Source organism: Equus przewalskii, chromosome 15 (assembly GCF_037783145.1).
Source record: "Equus przewalskii isolate Varuska chromosome 15, EquPr2, whole genome shotgun sequence".
Taxonomy (NCBI): domain Eukaryota; kingdom Metazoa; phylum Chordata; class Mammalia; order Perissodactyla; family Equidae; genus Equus; species Equus przewalskii.
In genome coordinates, this window is record NC_091845.1 from 54,228,350 (window position 1) to 54,249,709 (window position 21,360).

Here is a 21,360-nt window from a genome sequence, read left to right on the forward strand (position 1 = left end):
GATATAGCTGAAGGAAGAAAATCAATGAGCTTGGGGATATGTCAATAGAAACTTCCCAAACTAAAAAGTAAAGAGAAAAAAGAAAAAAAATGGAATAGAATATCCACATACCATGGAACAATTACAAAAAGTGTAACACAGAAGAAATGAGAAAACCAGAAGGAAAAGAGGGAAAGAAATGGAAGAAATATTTGAAACAACAATGACTGAGAATTTTCCCAAATTAATGTCAGACACCAAACCACAGATCAAGGAAGTTAAGAGAACAACAAGCAGGATAAATGCCAGAATAACTACATCTAGGCATATCATTGTCAGACTACAGAAAATCAAGATCAATAATGACTGAAAATATTACAAAATTAATGACAGACATGAACCACAGGTCCAGGAAGCTTAGAGAATATCAACCAGGATAAATACTAAAACAACCTACCTGTTATTATCAAACTGCAGAATATCAAAGACAAAATCTTGAAAGAAGCCAGAAGAAGAAACCCATCTTAGCTATAGAGAAACAAGGACAAGAAGTACATCAGACTTCTCATCAGAAACAATGCAAGCAAGAAGAAGGTGGAGTGAAATATTTGAAGGATTGAAAGAAAAAAGCCATCCACCTACAATTTTGTATCCGGTGAAATTACTCTTGAACAGTGAGGGAGAAATAAAGACTTTTCAGACAAACAAAAATTGAGGGAACTGGTTGCTAGTAAACCTGCTTGGTAAGAAATGTTAACAAGAATGTTTAGAGAGAAGGAAATTATATAGGTCAGAAACTTGGCTTCACATAAAGAAAGGAAGAGTGTTACAGAAGAAATTATGAAGGTGAAATAAAATCTTTAATTTTTCTTACTGTTAATTGATATAACAGATAACAGTTTGTTCAAAGTAATTATAGCAATAATATAGTGGATGATTATAGTTATGAATAAGTGAAATGAATGGCAGCAGTGTTACGAGGCTGGGAGGAAGGAATTGGGAATACTCTAAGATACTTGCACTACTTGTGAAGTGGTATAGTGTTATTTGAATGTGAACTTGGATTAGTTGCAATTACATATTGCAAACTTGAGGGCAATAACTAAAAATTTAAAAAAAGAAATTTAATTGATATCCTAAGACAGGAGAGAAATTAGAATCATATAAAATGCTCAATTAAAACCAGAGAAAGCAGAAAAAGAAAGAAAAGAATAAACAAAAAAGAAACAAACAACAAAGGTAACAAATTAAGTTACAAATTAATGTGTAACAAAAGTTACAAATATGGTACATATTAATCCAACTATATTAATAATCACTTTAAACGTGAACGGTCTAAATATACCAATTAGAACACAGAGATTGTCAGAGTGGATCAAAAAAAACCCCAAGACCCAACTCTATGTTATATACAAACAATCACTTTAAATATAAAGATACAGATAGATTAAAAATAAAGAGACAGAGAAAGCTATACCATGTTAGAAAGCTGGTAAGCTATATTATTTCAGACAAAGCAGACTTCAAAGCAAGGAAAACAATCAGGGATAGATAGAGGCATTACACAGTGATGAAGGGGTCAATTCTCCAAGACGTAACAATCCTTGATGTGTATGTGCCTAGCAACAGTGTCAAAATAAGTGAGGTAAAAACTGCAAGGAGAAATAGACAAATCCAATTATAGTGGGAGACTTCAACACTCCTCACTCACTTAAAAACGTAAACAGTATATCAGTAAGGGTGTAGAAGACCTAGATTACATCATCAACAACTTGAGCTAATTGACATTTATAAAACACTTCAAACACTTTACCCAATAACAGCAGAATACACATTCATTTTAGGGGCACATGGACCATTCACCATGATAGGCCATAAAACAAACTTCATAAAACAAACTTTAGCAAATTTAAAAGAATTGAAATAATTCAAAGTATAGTCATGTGTCATTTAATGATGGAAATACATTCTGAGAAACGCATTGTTACGCAATTTTGTTGTTGTATGAACATCATAGAATGTACTTACACAAACCTAGATGGTACAGCCTACTACACACCTAGGCTATATGGTACTAATCTTGTGAGACCACCGTTGTATATGTGATTTGTCATTGACTGAAATGTCATTATGTGGTCCATGACTGTATGAACTCTGACCTTACTGGAATTAAACCAGAAACAATAACAGCAGATATTTGAAAAATCCACCAGTATTTGGAAATGAAGCACATACTTTCAAGTAATCTATGGGTCAAAGCAGAAATCTCAAGGTAAATTAGAAAATATTTTGGATATTCAATGAAAATGAAAATACAATGTATCAGAATTGGTGGGATGCAGCTAAAGCAGTGTTTAGATGAAAAATTGTGGCATTAAATGCAAATATTAAAAAAAGAAGAAAGGTCTCAAATAATGTTATCTAAACTTCCACCTCAAGTAACTAGTAAAAGAAAAGCAAAATAAATTCAAAGCAAGCTGAAGAATGGAAATAATAATGATAAAAGCAGAAAACAAGTTGAAAAAAAAAATAAGAGAAAAATCAATGAAGCAAAAAGATGATTCTTTGAAAAGATCAATAAAATTTATATACCTACAACTGTACTGTGTAGGAAAAAAGAAAGAAGACGCAAAATACCAATGTCAGGAATGAACAGGGATATCATCAGCGACTATGTAGATTTTGAAAGAATAAGGGTAAACTATGAACAACTCTAAGTACATAAATTGAGTAACATAGATGACATGGACCAATTCCTTGAAAGAAAACAATTTACCAAAACTCGTCTAAGAAGAAATAGATCATCTGAATAGTCCTATAATTTACAGAAATTCAATTCATATTTAGAAACCCTCAAAAAAAGAAAACTCCAGTTCCAAAAGACTCTACTGGTGAATTCTGCCAAACATTTCCTGAAGAAATAACACCGTTTCTACAAAATGTCTTCCAGAAAATAGACAAAGAGGGAACACTTACAAACTCATTTTATGAGGCTAGCATTACTTTGATACAAAACCAGACAAAGAGAGTACAAGAAAAGAAAACAGATCAATAACCTTCATGATACAGATGTAAAAATCTTTGGCAAAATATTAGCAAATTGAAGCCAGCAATACTTATATGAAAAGAATAACGCATCACAACCAAGTGGGGTTTATCCTGAGAACAGTAGGGCTGGTTTAGTATTCAAAAATCAATCAATATAATCTACCATATTAACATGCCAAAGAAGAAAAATGTTTTGAATTGACTCGGAAATTTTTCTAGCCTGGGCGGGCTCCCTCATGTGTTTGTAATCGGCTGTGTGTTGGGCAGGCAGTTCTGTTGATCTTTGGTGCTTGAGGGTCAGCTATTTGCTGTTGGAGGGTCTGTGATAACCTTGGCTGGGATGGCTAGAATGACTGCTCTCTTCCGTGTGGTCTCTCATTCTCCGACAGGCTTGCTTTTGTGGTGGTAGTAAGGATCCAAAAAAAAGCACAGAGTTGTGCACCTCTTGAGACCCAGACTTGGAACTATCACTTCCATTGCATCTTACTGTCAAGGGAAGTGACAAGGCCAGCCCAGATTCAAAAGGTGTGGAAATGGATATACTCTTTGACTGGAGAACCTACAAAATCACATTGCAAAGGGGCATGCATACAGGGAGAGAATTTGGTCTGTTTTTGGCAATCAATATACATAAAGAGATTCATTTAGATATTTCCAAGGAATGGGGGTTTGTTATAAAACGCACATTTCTAGATATTGTAGCATAGAATTAGATGTGGATACTCTATTTCTCTCTCTCTGTCCTGCTAATTGATGTGTCTCTCTCTTTCTGTCACATCTATCTAGACCTCCAGGACTAATTTCTGAGTGAGGATTTGTTGGGTCACTTCCATCATGGACCATCCACCAAAGTGTAGATTGACCACTGAGTCCAACCCATATTCCCTCATTTACTCACCATTCCAGGAACTGCCAGCATTGTGCTACTCTAGGTATCTGCAGTTCTCTGCCTGAGGGCTTTCTCTTGACCCAAGCTTGTGAGGCAGTCTTGCAGTGCTGAGGAATCGTCCTGAATCAATGGCAGGTGGGAATTGGTGGGTGAGGCAGATTGTTTTATTGATGATACCAATTCTTTGATCCTCTCTGAATCCATGCCCCTTGCCCTAAGACTTTGCAGCTTCTCTCACTAAAGAGGTGGCATCTTTTTCCCCCACTTGAGTCTGAGCTTCATGTATTTTCATTGGTCTATATGTTAGCAGACTTGCTACAAACAGAGGCTTGAGAAAGTCTTTGTGCATTTCTGCTTTCTCTCCTATTCCTCTGTGATTGCCATGAGAACGTGGCCAGGTTAGCCTGTTAGGGGATGAGGTATATGGAGCAGCCAAGGCCTTTGTAGAACAGCTGATAGTCAGATGACCCCTGGGCATGTAAGAGGGAGCCCAGCTACTATCAGCAGAGCCATCTAGCCAACCCACAGCTGGACCGCAGATGCTTGAACGAGCTTAGCTGAGATCAGAAGAACCTGCCCAGCTGACCTGCAGACTCATGAGCAGAATGAATGGCTGTTATTTTAAGCTACTAAGTTCTCCTTGAACTACCAGCCTGGAGCCTGAGGGATTCAGGCAGGAAAGGTTAGGTTCTTGACTTTGGCAAGAGATAGATTCAAGCATTAGGCATTTGTGAGAAGAGAGATTTTTCTAAATCCTTTAGTTCTTTGTGTAGCATAGCAAAGGCCAGTCTTCCTAGGGTTTCTCTTATTTAGTAAAGAAAGAAATATTTATCTTCATTAAGGCTTGACCTTGTGGCTGGAGTTGGGAAGAAGGAGAATATGAGACAAAAGAAAGACTGTCCCTTCCAGTGAGATGTTTTAAGGGCAAAGAGGAGGCAGACAGAGAAAGAAACACCGAGGCAGAAAAGGGAATTGTAGGACATGTGGGTCTTGATATTCTCTCTCGTGAAAATGGGTACACCATTAAGGGAGACTGTGTAGGTCTGAGGACACCACTCTGTCATTGCCAAGGACACTTGAATCGCCTACTCCTTACATCCAAATGCCATTTTGAAAAGGAATGTTTGTACATATGTGTGTTGAGTGTGTATGTATGTGGGGTTGAAGAATGCCAAAAATAAGAGAGACTGAGAAGGGTAGTGGTTATTTCGGGGGGGGGGGGAGCAGAGGTTGTGTTCAAGAAAGGACTCATGAGAGATTTCTGGAGTAATGGCAGTTTTTTATTTCTTGACAGGGTGGTTTTTGTAAGAGGTGTTCACGGCCATCTTTAGCATGCTCTTATGGATACAAGATGGCTGCTACATCTCATACAGCATGTCTGTGCTCCAGACAAGATAAAGCTGAATCTTTAAAGTGCTTTCCTGGAGGCCATAGCTGGCAAATACCATTTATATCTCATTGACCAGGACTGAATCACATGGCCACATCTAGTTGCAAGGGAATATACAGAGGTTATTATTTTTAAGCGGACGGATTGTCAACCTAAAAAAAAAAAAAAAAAAAAAATCAGGTTTCCTTTAGCCAGGAAAAAGGAGTAAAGAGATTTTGGGTAGGTATATAAGTTAGGGTAAAGCTAGCTGTTTTAACAAGGAAACTTCAAAATTTCAATGGCTTAACACAAAAAAACTTTTTTACAGGAGACTAAAAGTCCAATGTGGGTGTTCCCGGTCAGAGGGCAGCTTTCCGTCTTGTTGATCTGTCATGTTCTAGGGCAATGAAATCTTCCTTATCTATTAGGCAGATGGGAAGAGAAGGTAGAGAAAGTACACAGTGTCTTCACCACTGTGGCCTAGAAATGACACACATCACTTCTGCTCACATTCTATTGGTGAGAATGGGTCACATGGCTCCAATCTAGAAAGAAGTGGTTCTGGGAAGTGTACTTCCTGCTGGGGCATCTGCTTCCACTAATAACTCTGTATCTGGAAAAGAACACCAAACTTTTTCACAGTCTATTTTTTTATTTATCTATCCTCAGTAGACTGAATAATTGTTTTCTGGAAACTTTTTATTAGAGTATAGTATACAGTCAGAAAAGTGCATATGTCATAAATGTACTGCCCAATGCATTTTCACAAACTTAGTACACCTGTGTGACCAGCTCCAGCTCCGGAAACAGAACATAACTGGCAACGCAGAAGCCCCTGCGGGGAGGACACGTTTTTGATGCATAGTTAGCTGTTGCCATAGTAGACAATTAGTGGTCTCTGCCACAGTCACTAACAGCAGGAAATTCATATTTTCAGTTTATCGATGTTGCTTATTAAGTGTCATATCCATCACCGGTGCAGTTTGCTTGTTGAGATCTGATAAGAGTTTCAGTGAACAGCTCCATGCGTGACCAGCCACGGGTCAGGGCACTGCTGGGTCCTGATTGGCTGAATTTCCTGTGGTCTGTTGCATATTCACAAGGATGTAGGTAATGGAAATCACGCTTGCAGATGAACAAAGCTGTGAATATTTCCAGCTTCGTTTAGTTCATGAGAGTGTTTTTGGTTCTAAGTAACTACTGGTGATGTTGAGTTTATGGATCCTACAAAAGAAATGCCCCAAACAAAACACTTCTCTTAAAATATAGCTGAAATTCTGGGTACATTTGTATTGTAGAGTTTATATAAATATGAATGGGGCAGGCAAGTAGGAGCTAGTCAAGTGTTTCACATGCCTGTCTTAGTCTGGTAGGGGATTTATTATGGTTTAGTTTTAAGGCATAGTTTTAACAAGATGCTCCCTCATGCAGTGTTGGGTGGGCACCATTTCTTTTGCTTTTGGTGGAGTAGCTGTTGAGCACATGTATGCCAGACACCATGCCAAGTCCTGTCACAGCTGTGATGAGGTTGGCACAGCGTAGTGATTATGAGCATCAGCTTTGACGAAAGAAAGATCTGGGTTGAAAACTGGCTTTGCCACTTTTTAACTACTCACACTTGAACAAATGACGTCATCGCTCCCAGCTTCCTTCCCTCTCCTAGGATGGTTGTGAGACAGTGCAGACTATATTTAGCATATTAAATGTCCGATGAGATGTTTTTGCAGCCCAGACATTGGCTAGGGTTACACTAGATACTGCTTTTTAATAGTTGGGTGAAATTAGCCTGAACTCTGTTCAATAGTTTGTGAAAAGAACAATGCCCCATCTAATGAACTCTGGCTCTCCCATACTTGCCATCCTGTGCATGCGTACCATCCTACACACGCCATCTCATGCGTGCACTCCATGTAGGCTCTCCCACGCACTTCACCCCAAAGCTTTAGTGTGGTGGGCCATGCTAAAGGTTTGAGAGGCAGAGACATTTTCGTTTCATTAATAGAGACAGCTAAAAGTTTAATATTAGGCATCCTGGTACTTGGAAAAAGCTTTTGCCCACTTCTGCACCTCAGGTTCCAGCTGCTATCAAAACTGCTTGGCAAGGCCACTGGCACGGTTGTGTAGTTTGTGCACTGCACAAAAGAATCTAACCGAGGAAGATAAGTGAGGGTAAAATCCAATTGTGAGCCTTACTGAGGGACTGTGTTTACCCAGAGGTGGTCCGTTTCTCTAATTAGTCTACTAAGATGAGACAAATATATGAGTCACACAGGGGCCATGTTGCTTGGTCATTTGATTCTCTTCTATCCACTTCTTCTCCTTTCTGTTCTTTATATCCAAGAAGTAGTAAAACAAATTCCTTCTATAAGTTCATATTCCTTTAGCCCAAACCCTTGGGGCCACACATTTGTTTTCTGAATTCAGAAATATTCAGAATGTACAAAGGTACACATACCCTGTATTATGTAACACCTCCAGCAGAGTCTGCGAAAGCACTCTGTAATTAAACACATTAATATTTTCCTGGCAAAATGCATGAATATTCACACTAAGTGGGATGAATAAAGACTACAAATAGTCAAGTCTTGCCACCAAGTGAGTTCAAGTTAGGTCAGGTTTTGCTGCCATTGATTTTTGAAAGAACTTTCAGTTTTCAGGGTCTTTTGGGTTTCAGAACAAAGAATTATGGACCTATATTTTCTTTCTTTCTTTTTTTTTTGCTGAGGAAGATTAACCATGAGCTAACATCCATTGCCAATCATCTTCTTTTTTAACTTGAGAAAGATTAAACCTGAGCTAACATCTGTGCCAATCTTCCTCTATTTCGTTTGTGGGATGCTGCCACAACATGGCTGATGAGTGGTGTAGGTGTGTTCCTGGGATCCCAACTGGTGAACCTGGGCCACTGAAGCAGAGTGTGCCAAACTTAACCACTATGCCAGGGGGTCAGCCCCTGGACCTATATTTTCTTATGCAGTGCCTTTGGGGTCTCTCCAGTTCCTACACACAAACTCAGCTCAGAGTCATCTTCTGTCTATTCACAACTGTGTTGTAGATTTAAAATGAACTCCTGTTATAGTCTGCTTGGCTAGATTAGGTTTTCAGACTGGTGAGTCCCAAACTTGACTGCTCATTAGAATCATCTGAGGAGCTTTAAAATATTCTAGTGCCCAGGGGCCAGCCGGTGGTGCAGTGGTTAAGTGCGCACGTTCTGCTTTGGCTGCCCAGGGGTCACTGGTTCAGATCCTGCGTGCGGACATGGCACTGCTTGACAAGCCGTGCTGTGGCAGGTGTCCCACATATAAAGTAGAGGAAGATGGGCATGGATGTTAGCTCAGGGCCAGCTTTCCTCAGCAAAAAGAGGAGGATTGGTGGCAGATGTTAACTCAGGGCTAATCTTCCTCAAAAAAAAAAAAAAATTCTAGTGCCCAGGTTGCAACCCAGACCAATGAAATCAGAATGTCTGGGGGTGGGAGTCACTTTTTAAAGATCGCTGGGTGATTCCAATGTGAAGCAAAGTCTGGGAGCATCTGGCTTTTGTGAAAAGGGGAAATCCTTTGTAGGGATGCTGGGGTATGTCTCCTAATCACTGAGAGGGCTAAGCTGAGGCTGGAACAGAAGACTCAAAAACCATCTCTTGCATCTGGCCTGCAGTCTGGAGGGAGTGAGCAGTTGGATGGGGCCACCAGAAGCCTGCTGCCCTGAGGCAGGATGCCTGGGCCCTGTGGTGGGACAATAGGTCACAGTAACAAATCTGGCCTGGGACAGTCCAACATAAGACTCTGATGGCTAAGTGGAATCAACCAGGAGAACATACTGAATCTCCTTGGCTCTCTGGCTTCCATTCTGTTTCAAGGGCGTTTCAGTTTCTGACCACTGAGGTTCATCTCTTATTATCTTCTGTGCTAGGACCCTCTGGCCTGGAAGATGGAATTGGGCTTCCCTGTCTTACTCTTGCTACTCCCTATTATCAGGGTTTATACCCACCCTTGTTCCACTTTAGATTCCTTATGCTACTCTTCCCACTTGATCCGATTTCATCTCCTGGGTCTTCACTCTGGCGTTGTCCATTTGGCTGGCATCCTAGAAGACCCCCTGAAAGTTAGAAAGCAGACGGTGTACAAATGGTCAAAATCATCTAAGATGCTGAAAGCCAGACCAGCAGTTTGGGGTGAGGGAACCTCAAGATATGTAGTGCAAAGAGAAGCTAGGGAAGAGATGTATGATATAGTTTGAACTGTTGTTCAGCAAATATTCACTTCCCCCTCCCTCATTTTCCCACCCTGTCGATGTTGGGCTTGGCTGTGTGACTTTGTTTGGTCAGTAGAATGTTAGCAGATGTGATATGAACAGAGACTTAAATGTACTTGTGGTATTGGCCATGCTCTCTTAGGCTCCAATGATTCACTATGAGAAAAGAATGTCTGGATATCTGCTGCCTTGTCAGCCTGGGGCTTAGAATGAAGAAGCACGTGGAGCAGAGCTGAGCCCAACCTACAGCTTAGAGCCGAGCCAGACAACCAGAAGCAGAAAGTGAACCATCCCAGAGAACTGTGAGTGAGAAAAATACGTGTTTGTTGTTGTAGCCATTGAGTTTTGGGGTCCTTTGCTATGTGGCATCATTGTGGCAATAGCTGATTAATACTGAGAGAAATTAGGGGAGCATTCAAAGGTCATTAGAGTCATTCAAAGGCCTCAGCAAGGAAATCTCTCTGCATTTCCGTCTGGGCTTAGGGCCAGTCCTAGAGTATAACTAGCCTAGAGCTGGCAGGGAAGAGCCGATGTGCAACACTGATAAGTACGTCAGCCCAAGCGGGGCAAGGGGAGTGGAGAAGAGGACTAATTCTGACAGTTTCACATTCAGAATTTGTTTTAAATGGACATGAATCTGAGTAAGCAACTCAGCAGCTCCTTTTTTTTTTTTTTTTTTAAATTATTTGATTGAGGTCATAATAGTTTATAACATTGTGAAATTTCAGTTGGACAATATTATTTGTCAATCACCATGTATATATGTCCTTTTACCTCTTATGCTCACCCTCCAACCCCCTTCCCCTCTGGTAACCACTAATTTGTTCTCTTCGTCCATGTATTTATTTACCTTCCACATATGAGTGAAATCATGTGGTGTTTGTCTTTCTCTGTCTGGCTTACTTCACTTAGCATAATACCCTCAAGGTCCATCCATGTTGCTGGAAATGGGACTATTTTGTCATTTTTTATGGCTGAGTAGTGTTCCACTGTATATATATACCACATCTTCTTTATCCATTCATCTGTTGATGGGCACTTGGGTTGCTTCCACGTCTTGGCTATTGTAAATAATGTGGCAAAGAACATAGGGGTGCATAAATCTGTGAATTGTAGACTTCAAGTTCTTTGGATAGGTACCCAGTGGTGGGATAGCTGGGTCCTATGGTATTTATATTTTTAATAATTTGAGAAATCTCCATACTGTTTTCCATAGTGGCTGCACCAGTTTGCATTCCCACCAGCAGTGTATGAGGGTTCCCTTTTCTCCACACCGTCTCCAAGATTTGCTGTTTTTTATCTTGGTAATTATAGCCATTCTAACAGGTGTAAGGTGATATCTCATTGTAGTTTTGATTTGCATTTCCCTGAAGATTAGTGATGTTGAACATCTTTTCATGTGCTTATTGGCCATCTGTATATCTTCTTTGGAAAAACATCTTTTCATATCCCCTGCCCATTTTTTGATGGGGTTGTTTGTTTGTTTGTTTTTTTTTGACTGTTGAGTTGTGTGAGTTCTTTATATATTTTGGAGATTAACCCCTTGTTGGATACAGGAGTTGCAAATATTTTCTCCCAGTTGGTGGGTTGTCTTTTCGTTTTGTTCCTGGTTTCCTTTGCCCTGCAGAAGCTCTTTAGTCTGATAAAGTCCCATTTGTTTATTTTTTCTTTTGTTTCCCTTATCCCAGTAGACATGGAATTCAAAAAGATCCTTCTAAGACTGATGTCAAAGAGTGTACTGCCTGTATTTTCTTGTAGGAGTTTTATGGTTTCACGTCTTACCTTCAAGTCTTTAGTCCATTTTGAGTTAATTTTTGTGTATGGCAAAAGGCAGTGGTCTACTTTCATTCCTTTGCATGTGGCTGCCCAGCTTTCCCAACATCATTTATTGAAGAGACTTTTAGCTCCTTCATCAAAGATTTCAGCAGCTCCTTTATAAAAAAAGAGTTAACTATCTTGTCGCAAACCACAGCAAGCAGACAAGCTAGACCAGAAGTTAATCAAAATCAGTCTCTTCTCAGAAATGCTCCCCTCACCAACTGTCCTCAGTCTTTCTGTTGTTGAAGAGTGTCAGAGAATGACCTGAAATGTGGTTGTGGCTTTTATGTTTGTCTTTAAAGAACGAGAAGTCTGACCTTGGCCTCTGGCACAAGAACAATAAGTGAGAAAAGATTTAAATCAAACAGAACCTCATAAACACTCCAATCCAGTTCCTTTTTTTTTTTTCTTCTTAAAGGAACTTCTCTTAGTTTAGACTGTTGGAAAAGAAATGCACTATGGTATAATTCAATATTAAAATACAGAATAAGCAAATGAAATTTTTCCTAATTAAATTCTACTATATTACATAGCATGATAAAGAATAATTTGGACTGCACAAGATGTTGGTATCAGTGAATAAAAGGATTCTTATGACCAAAGAAGTCAGGGAAATGTTGGGTTAAACAACATTCAACAGCTTTCTTGACTGCAGGACTTTTCAGATCCTTTGCTAGGCCAGTGGACATTTTGAGTCTCTAAAGAATAAAACATTTTCCAAGTTTAGTTGAAAATGAAGCCCCGCCCCTCCCATCATTTCTTGAGAGTAGTATGGAAGATGCTTTAGGAGATGTTGTATTAGATAAATGTCTGGGCTTGTAATAATCTCTCCTGTGATCTTTAAAGATTATCCCTGAAGCAATGACAACGATGGGTACCCTCCTGGAATGGAGATCCTGGTCAGCTTCTGTCTGGTTTCTAAACCTGTGGGCATCCCTTGATCAAGGGCCATGTCTCTTTCTCTTCTCTTTCTCGGGACTATTCTTTAGAATGCATGGAACAAAGCTGGTAAGATTGTTAATGTCTAGATATTTATAAATATGTAAATATTTCATCACTACTACCTTCCTCTGTACAATGCGAGCTCCCTTGTGAAGGTATTTGTACCAACAGAGCTCAAATCCACTGGCACCACCACATCTGTCACTGTCTCTCTCCTAGAATTTAATTGGCAAGAGTGACTCATGGGACCTTATTTGTTAGCATTTTAGGAGGGACTCTTTCTCCAAGATTTCATGTTCCCAATGTCTGATTTTTCCCTGTGGCTGATAAGAGGGGCTTCTAAGCTGAAGCCCCTCACACGGGATTTGCCATATTCCCACACCTCACCCCAGTGATATATTAGGATTCTGGCTGGTTCTAGATACAGCACATCAGAGGCTGGCTGCTTTCAGTCCAGGTCCCTAACACCAATGTTTCTTTCATCATGAGGGCAGTATTCTTTCGTTTATTCGAAAGATAGGAAGGCTTGCTGGGGCTAGGACAGGGGGCTTGTTGGTGGGGCAGATAAAGAGAAAAATTGCTGGAAAAGAATTTTTCCCAACAAAAGTTGGCTATTTTCCAAAGTAAAAGAAACACTGATTTTTTTGGTCTGCACTTCTTTTATCCATAGGCATGGAGAGTCAGGCTTGATAATTCCAGTTACTTTATACTTTTCAGTGCATGTCAGGTCCAAGGAGACACAAGAGTTTCAAGTAGCTTTGTGAGAAAATAATTAAGAAGCAAAGATCACTTGTCTAAAGAAGAGACAGCTCTGAAGAGTAGGCTGATGTCAGATGATGATCTTTTACTATGGCCTAGAACTTTCCATGATTTGGGGCCATAACATCAGAAGTAGATTTGTGTTGATGCAAATTCGATTTCCAGACTTCGTTTTGCATTTAGTTTCCTTTGCTTCAAAATTGCAGGTGGTTGTGTGGAATTTGGCATTTTGGGCTTTGATTTTATCAAGAACTCCCATTGGATCCTTGTAAAGAGTGGATTATAGAAGGAGAATCACCCTATGGCTTGGAATCATAAGAGACTACCACACGTGCCCATGACGGCTCCACTTCCTCTGTTAATATTCCTTGATATAAATGGGGCTCCTCACAGCAGCTTTGGCTCTCTTAATCTATGCAAGAGGCCCATTTTCTGCTTTTCACCATGTTTAATTGTAGCAGGTAGCTTCCCTACCACAATTCCGAATAACCATTGAACTTAACTTTGATTTGCATTGTCCTCCTTTTTCCATTTATTAGCAAGCATATTGGCTCTGCCAGAGTCATGTAATTATCTTTGTGTCTGCCAGTTTAGGACATATGGTGTATTATTTTGGGAAGACAGATAATGCTCCCATTTGGGGCAGTATCCGGGCAGTCTGAACATGCCTTAGAAAAGGTTTCTGTATAAATTAATTTCCCCTCTCAACTGTGTAATGACAGTATATTAATTTTTTGTTCTTTGAGGCATGCAGACTTAACTCGGAGAGGATTTTATAATGGTCTCCCATGATACCATTCGTTTGGCAATTTGAATATCTTAGCCTGGAGACTTTTTTTTTAAGGAAACAAGTTGACAATCTAGTGTGCCTCTTAGAAAAAAGCCACTGAATCAACAGCATTGGGCCCAAAGAGAACTAAGAGGGTTGTCAGATGCTTTCCACTGCTTTTAGAACATCAGATGCTGTGTCTGAGAAGGGAAGACCCTCCAGTCATCCACCAGAGGTAAAGACTTCAAGGCATCTGTTGGTGGCTCCAGCTGGCTCTCTCCTCTGGGGTCTAACTGGGTCCTGCTGCTAAATCCCTGGCTAGCACTTTGGAAACTCAGAGAAACATCCCAAGATACCTCAACCTAAAAAAATGGTCATGGACAATATTTTTAAGGAAAAAATGGATTTTTTCCCCTTATTTTTTTTTTTTCCTTGAAGTGCTATGTTAAAAGAAGATGATATCCCTAAAGGTAACTAGCCTGCAAAGTTGGCCTGCTTTTCCAGGTTTTCTTGTTAAGGCATTTGTTTCTCAGCTTGAGGGACCCTCAGTTCGTCTAAAGTAGATGCCCTTTGAGGATGCTCTATGCTTCCCAATTTCCACCGTCACGTCTACTAAAAGTCATGGAGCAGGGTTGCATGGAGCAGTGGTTCGCAGACTCTGGCTTGCATCAGAATTGCCCTGAGGTCTTGTTCACAGAGATTGCTTGGTCCGAGTCCTAGATCTTCTGATTCTGTGGTCTGGACTAGGGTCAAGAATTTGCATTTCTGCCAAGTTCACAGATGGTGCTGACGTTTCTGGTCTGGTGACGATGCATTGAGAGCCACTGATGTAGGCAGAGGCCAAGCGGGTAGACTCTGAAGTTGGGTTGCCTGAGTTCACGTACAGGCAGGCGTCAATTTTCAAGATACTGTGCTAAGAGAAACGCATGCATATCAGGCCTGTGCCCTTGGTATCATGTACAATGAGGACTGCCTGGTACCTGCAACCTCTCTGTGCTTCAGTTTCCTCATCTGAGAATGAGAATAATAATACCTACTTAATAACAGTTGTTGTGAGGATTAAACGAGACACTACTTGAAAATATGTAGAACTGTGCCTGACACATAGTAAATACAACATATGAGTAGCTATTATTATATTATTATTAAATGGACACACTTAGAATTATAAGATTTTAAACCCTGAAGGGACCTTAGAGACAACATAGCCTAACTCTTCACCCCACCCTCTTCTTTTAGGAAAGGAAATGGAGTCACAGAGAAGTGGAATAATCCACTTAAGGTTCTATGAAGAGCTAAAACGCACAACTGGTGCCAGAACTGTCCTCTCTTAATTCTTAATTCAGTACTTTTTCCAAAACATCATGTTGATGACTTCACTTTCAGAGATTTGTTCACAAATGCTCATTCAGGTTATACTAAGGACATTTTGATCTTGTTAATTTTAAGATCAGAGAGACCCGGGAAATACAGGAGCAACTTCGTAATAAGAACTTAATTTGGTGTCTGGCTTGAGGACCAGCTCTTTGCATTCAATCCATGGCTTTGTTGCAGAGGGCCCCCAGGACGTGTGTTTGGTAGAAAGGCTCTGCCGTTCGCTCTTGGGTATCATTCCAAAGGCTGTTCCCTCAGTCTGCTTAGAAACAGTAATTTTATTTTTGTTTCACTGGTGCTTGGGCTTGTGTGGGGCAAAGTCACTGGTCACATGGGAAAATAGGAAAGAATAATGGATTCCTCCTTCGACACAGAGGAAACGGATTCTTCAAAATAGATCCTGAGTTGGCCATTGGATCCTAAACTCCTTCTCCAGGTGCTCACATTGGTATCTAGGGAAAGCCTTGATGTGTCCACTCTTTTATTCAACAAACAATTACTAAGCACCCACTCTATGCCGGGTACTGTTGGAAAATGGAAAGAACTTTGGACTTTCGCATGCAGGTAGTTCTTGGCTTGATTTATTTCATTTTTAGTTCCACTTGCTTTTCTTCTTTTCTGGTTGTCTAAGGCTAAGAGGCCAATAGGCCAGGGTTGCCAGGTTCATGGTAGGTGCCCAATAAATAATTGTTGAGCGAATGAATGAAAGATGGAAAAAACTACAAGGGAGAGCCTGAATTCCCATCCTTAGCCCAACCTCAGATCCTAGCTTTCCGATTTTGGAGCCTTAGACATGGATTTGACATTATTCATAATCTCCACTTCCACCTCATCACCACCACACACACACACACACACACACACACTCACACACACACACAAAGTTGGCTTTAGTTTATTTTGAGTGATTGGTCCCAAGGACTGCCCTGAGCATTGAGGAAGGACTGAGTTATTTGTCAGGGGACCTATTCCATATATGGTTTATAACATGTATTCATCCATTTGAAAAGCTGAGCAAATCACTAGGGCCAGCCACCAGGCTGCACTCACAAACATCAGCCTTCCTGAAAATGTCTGTGTTGGATATTAGATCCTTTACATTAATAGCCAACAACTATATACAGCTTTACTGGCCACAGATTGTTGTCTCGTGTGTTTGAGGGCCCTGGGAGACAGCTACATAAAAACATTATCAGGCTTTGAGTATTTAAATAGAGACTGGGGACAGGTGGCTGTACAGCTCATGAGTCATCATTCTGTAGCTCAGGGCCTTTGGCTATGGATGATGTCAGCCCGGGCAGTGAGCGACACCTTAAAAAGAATGAAAGTGTCCCTACTCAGATAGCCATTGCCTGTAGTTAGGCTAATTTTTTGCATATATCTCTGTAGCGAGATTTCTGAAATAACTCCTTGGCTGTAACTTATGTTTGTTTGTTTTTTTTTAAATTAAATGTTTAGTTTTAAAATAGCATAGATTTACAGAAAAGTTACAAAGATAGAGAAAGTTCCCATATATCGCACGTGCAGTTACCCTTAATGTTGACGTCTTACATTACTATGGTGCTTTTGTCACAACTAAGGAACCAACAGCAGTACATTACTGTTAATGAAATTTTACACTTTGTTCAGATCTAATGAGTTTTTCTCTAATGTCTGTTTTTTGCCACATAATCCATCTCAGATACGACAGTACATTTAGTTGTTGTGTCTCCTTAGGTTCCTCTTGGTTGGGCCAGTTCTCAGACATTCGTCGTTTTGAGGAGCACGGCTCAGGTATTTTGTAGAAAGCTCCTCAGTTCAGGTTTGTCTGATGTTCTTTCTCATGATTAGACTGGGGTTATGTTTTTTTGGGGGGCATGGGGGGAGGAAGAACACAGAGGTAAACTGCCCATCTCATCACATTCTTTAAAGGCTGTTTTCATGATGACTTATCGCTGATGATGTTAACTTTGATCACTTGGACAGGACAGGGCTTGCCAGCTTTCTCCTTTGTAAAGTAACGTTTTTCTCCCTTTAAATACTCTACTCATTGGCAACGAGTTGCTAAATGCAGCCCACACTTAATAGATGGGGAGGTCAGTTCTCCTTTGAGAGAGAAGTATGTACACAAATTATTTGGATTTTTTCTGTATGACAAATTGCCTTTTCTCCCCCATTTGTTTACTTATTCAAAAATTTATTTATATCAGTATGGACTCACAGATATTTACTTTACACTTTGGATTTTAACTTAATGCTGCCTGCTTTATTTTGTTTCTCAAATTTTTCCTGCTTTGGCGATTGGGAGCTCTTCCAGGTTGGCTCCTGTGTCCCTTTGACACACCCTCATTATTATTATTATTTTTTGAGTTCTTTCTTAATTTCTGGTGCTACAAGATGCTCCAGGCTCATTTGAGTATTTCCTGCCTCAGTCATAGAATCAACCATTTCTCCAAGGAGCTCTGGTTCCTTTTGTTGGAAAATGGTATTAGAAACCAAGGTGTCTGCACTGAGTGACTTGATGGTGCTTTTAATAGAATCTCAGCTAGGGAACAACGAGCTAGGGATCACTTGTGGACTTAATTAACAGTCCCACGGGGCTGTCCCAAGATTTGATAGAGTCAACAAAAAGAACTTTAGAACACACAAGGAATGGCTTCCCTTTAAGAGGAAGATTTTGGGATATTAGGATGGAGGGTGGCTACTTGTTCTGCGTAACAGGAAACGTCCTTTATTAAAACAATATTTTTTAAGGAGTAATGTCACTTTTTTTCAGTGTTCTAGTCCTCAAAATCTTGATTGCAATTGTGGTGATGGTCTATCTCATTCTCCTATCTCTCCGTACCACTACCTGGTAGGCATCCTTATCTTGAGACTTGAAGCAAATTACAGAAGGATTAGTTTGGGAATGACTAAAGACTTATATGAGTAAAGATTTATAGTTCTGAAATGAGCACCAGAAATATACCAGACAGGGGGTCCTGAAACTCTCACTGCCTGCTTCTCAGGAAGGCCACCACGGACACTTCTTTATTCTTAGTGCTGCCTCTTCTCATCCCATGTGGCTCTGCCAACCTGGCCACAGCTGCTTGGACCTATGAGTGGTACCCAGACAAAGACTCAGGAGTCAACTACCCCACCTTTTCCTCTTTCCTGTGTGCTTCTTTATAATTTAATTTTAAGAAATTTGGAGGAAACTCATATGTTATTTAAAACATTTTTCTGTTAAGGCCAACAGAGACATGTACGACATTTGAGTGAAGTTTAAAGATAAATATTGAGGCTTTCAATATTTTTTCCAAACTTGCTAAATAATGAAAAGGGCTATGACTTCATACAATGGACAATTCAGCAGTAAAAAGAATTAAGTGCTGCCCTATGCTACAATATGGGTAAGCCTCAGAAAGATTACACTCAGTGAAAAAAGCCAGATGAAAAGGACCACATATTGTATGATTCCAATTATATGAAATGTCCAGAGTAGGCAAATTTATAGACACAGAGACAGATTAGTGGTTGCTTGGGGCTCGTGGTGGGCATGGGGATTGACTGTAAATAGGCATGAGAGAATCTTCGGGCGTGATGGAAATGTTCTAAAACTGGATGACGGGGCTGGTTATATAACTCAAGGAATTTATTAAAAATCATTGAATTGTAAATTTAATGGGTGAATTTTATGGTATGAAAATCACACCTCAGGAAAGTTGTTTACAAACAAAAAACAGAAAAGAAAAGAAAAGGTAAGCAAGAGAGAAAAACAGCTATGCTCCCAGAACCTCCGGGGGTCTGGGCTCAGCTGTTAGAAGCACTTTTTTAAAAGCATAGCTGTAGAGAACTTGGGGGTGCCTAGTCCCTGTAACCTCAAAGTACCTAACTCAGGAATGTGTATTTTGCTTACTGGAAAAAAAAGGCATAATTTACTTAAAATAATTATGAATTCTACACAGTAATTCTGATATACATTTCTAGCACATTCTCATAAAGGAACTGATGATGAATTTGAACTGGATAAGACTAAGAGAATTACCTGTCTTCTGAAAGGGACCAGCACAGTGCTTTTCAAGCTTTAATAGGCATAGAATCATCTGGTAGTCTTGTTGAAATGCAGTTTCTGATTAAGTAGGTCTGGAGGTGCCACCCGAGATCCTGCATTTTAACAGTCTCCAGTGATGCTCATGCTCATGATGCTGATGGTCCATGAAACACACTTTGAGTAGCAAGGGACTAGAGCATAGTGGTCAAGGGTTAAAGATTTGAAGCAGATGCAGATGGATTCAAATCTGGATTCTGCCACTCACTTGCAGTGTGGTTTTGTGCAAGTTGCTTGAGGTCTCAATGCCGCAGTTTCATTGTGTACAAAGTGGTACTAATAATAGGACTAGCTCATATTGTAAGGATTAAAGGCTTATATAGCGCTTAGGAAAAGTCCTGCGCGCACAGTGAGTGCTCAAGATAGTTGTCAACAACATTCTTACTATTCTGATGCTGACCATAATCTTGTTCTCTTGGTGTCTTTTGATACCCTGCTTGCTGGGACCCTTTGCTCTGTTTTGCTTTGGTATTAGATTATTTCTTTTTTCTTTCTTCTCTCTCTCTTTAATATAAAAGCATTTATTTATTAAAGTTTATAGAAAGTTGTTAGAGTTTACGTGCTTTTAGAAGGTTCACTTTAAGTACCCACTCTCTGCTTAAGAGGTTTGTTTTCTTCCTTCATTATCTGCAAAATGCCTGGCCCTAAATTATTCCTCACCCAGAAATGGCTTTTTTTCTGGGTGGAGCCCGGGCTCTTCCGGCCTCTCTGTCCGGTTTGTGTTTTCTGGGCTGTGGAGCGATGAGGAGTTTTTCAACAGTTCCCCCCTTTTTTGGAGGAATTGTTTCCTCATGAGGGTTTGAGCTGAAAATGGAATTTTCCCTTTGTTGAGTAGAAAAATCCTGGAAGCCAAGACAATTCCTGTAAAACAGCATTAAACATCTCCCAGCTCCACCCCACCACCCCACCTGTAACAGTTCAGAGGATATTCCTGTTTAACTATTCCAATTTTCATGTTGCGTCACATGTAAGCGCGTTTGTATGGAGAGGCCAATCTTCTGTCTTGATTGAATTGTTCTACCAAGTGATATCTTGTGCACGTCTCTGGGTCACATAAAGAGTCGATTATTAAGTAATTTTGCTTTCTGTAAGATATGTAGGTGGACTATATTGTACCATCTCTAGAATGTGTGTGTGTGTGTTTTATTTTAAAGTACCCACAAGAGGCTAGACCACCACAAGAAACAATGGGAGGCATATTTCCACTTTACACTGGTGGCCAGAACTTGAGGAAATCCAAACTTGGAAGGCGAATCCCAGGCTGTGCTGCTGAAATCCCTGTGATGTTATTTCAGATTCCAGAATGATGAACTCATGCTTTAGTACAGGTACTGCTGGGGGTATTTTTCAAAAATCCATTTCATCGAGGCGTCATTAATACAGCATTAAATGCTCGCATTCGGTGTGTACAATTCATGAATCTTGACAAATGTGCGTACTCATGTAATCACCGCCACAGTCAGGATATAAAACATTTCCATCACTGCTGGGGGATTCTTAATCCTGATAAATTCCTCTGGTGGGGGAAGGGCGAGGCCCACCCCTGTGGCAGGAATTGGACTTTCCTGAAAGGGGAGAGAGGAGTCATATTCTAAAGGGCTAATGGAGCTGGTTTCACCCCCCAGAAGAGGATGTGATGGTCGTGGACCCCAGGAGAAGGAGGTGACCTAAGAAACAGAGTTTTCCATGAGAAGGTCCCAAGTGAAGGCTTTCCTTTTTTTCTATTTTACTCTAAGTCACATTTAGTGTTCTGTGTTGTGTCACCAAACTTTTTACAAAGGCACAAACTGTACTCTAGTGGCGTTGGCAAGTGTCAAGAGGCAGACAGCAAAAGAAAATGCCACCAGCTTTGCATCGCCCCTTGGCTGAGGCCAGCAAGCCAGAGGTTGCACCCTTTTCAGGACAAATGAGAGCCTTGGAGGTCCTGGAGTGACCAGGGACAAACAAATGATGGCTCAAGACGGAGCTGAGAATGGTGGCGAGAGAGCATGTGGTGAAGAACAGCCGCTGCGCCTAGATGGACTCAGAAGCAGATGTCAGATGAGTTCGACAGAACTAACTCTTAAAACAGGGTCGTCAGACTTAGCAAATAA

The 21,360-nt window shown here is 40.4% G+C and overlaps 2 long non-coding RNA genes across 10 annotated transcripts in view; one reads left to right on the top strand and one right to left on the bottom strand.

The window, feature by feature from the left end:
* Window positions 1–21,360, bottom strand: part of LOC139075979 (uncharacterized) — a 74,009-nt gene that overhangs the window by 37,272 nt on the left and 15,377 nt on the right. For 4 of the 6 annotated variants that reach the window (XR_011527090.1, XR_011527092.1, XR_011527089.1 and 1 more), the window contains 2 exons: window positions 9,273–9,380; window positions 5,175–5,458 (listed from right to left, as the gene is read on the bottom strand). This is a non-coding gene — a long non-coding RNA (uncharacterized lncRNA). Of the gene's footprint in view, window positions 1–3,925; window positions 4,037–5,174; window positions 5,459–5,966; window positions 6,510–9,272; window positions 9,381–21,360 lie in introns of those variants that run through there. The other 2 variants (XR_011527094.1, XR_011527093.1) reach the window with 2 other exon arrangements.
* The window catches only part of LOC139075980 (uncharacterized), a 294,470-nt gene continuing 282,801 nt past the window's right edge, over window positions 9,692–21,360 (top strand). Inside the window, exon 1 of one of the 4 annotated variants that reach the window (XR_011527099.1) lies at window positions 9,692–9,838. This is a non-coding gene — a long non-coding RNA (uncharacterized lncRNA). The remainder of the gene's footprint in view (window positions 9,839–21,360) is intronic. The other 3 variants (XR_011527097.1, XR_011527096.1, XR_011527098.1) reach the window with 3 other exon arrangements.